We start from the raw sequence: 562 nt of genomic DNA, 5'->3' as shown, positions 1-562 counted from the left end.
TACATATTGGGGGGGGTATCAGACATATGGGGGGGATATCAGACATATTGGGGAAATGTGACGTAAGTGGTTTTGGGGTCTCACATCTACACACGCGTCATATGAACATCAGACAAGAAATGAGGTGTCAGGATTATGTGAGTGATCGAGTATCCCGGCAGATCCACGTTATCAATACATGTGATTGTCACAATCAATATTTCCAATGAAAATAAAATGACAAAGTATCAACTTTAACCTTCATTGAAACGGTCCACAAAATGGGGTCCCTGCGCTGGAGGTCAGAGCCCGCCGATGGTCACCCCCAATTCCAACCGCACTCACTACAACACATACATCCAATGTGACCGCCCACCTCCAATATCACCGCCCACCTATAATATCACCACCCACTTCCAATATGACAGCCACGCCCACCTCCAATATCACCACCCACTTCCAATATGACCACACCTCCAAAATCACCGCCCACTTCCAACATGACCGCCACGCCCACCTCCAATATCACCACCCACTTCCAATATAACCACACCTCCAATATCACCACCCACTTCCAATATGA

Source organism: Nanorana parkeri, unplaced genomic scaffold (genome assembly GCF_000935625.1).
Source record: "Nanorana parkeri isolate BGI_ZX_2015 unplaced genomic scaffold, ASM93562v1 scaffold3723, whole genome shotgun sequence".
In the NCBI taxonomy this organism is placed as follows: Eukaryota; Metazoa; Chordata; class Amphibia; order Anura; family Dicroglossidae; genus Nanorana; species Nanorana parkeri.
Note: the sequence above shows the minus strand (reverse complement) of the source record.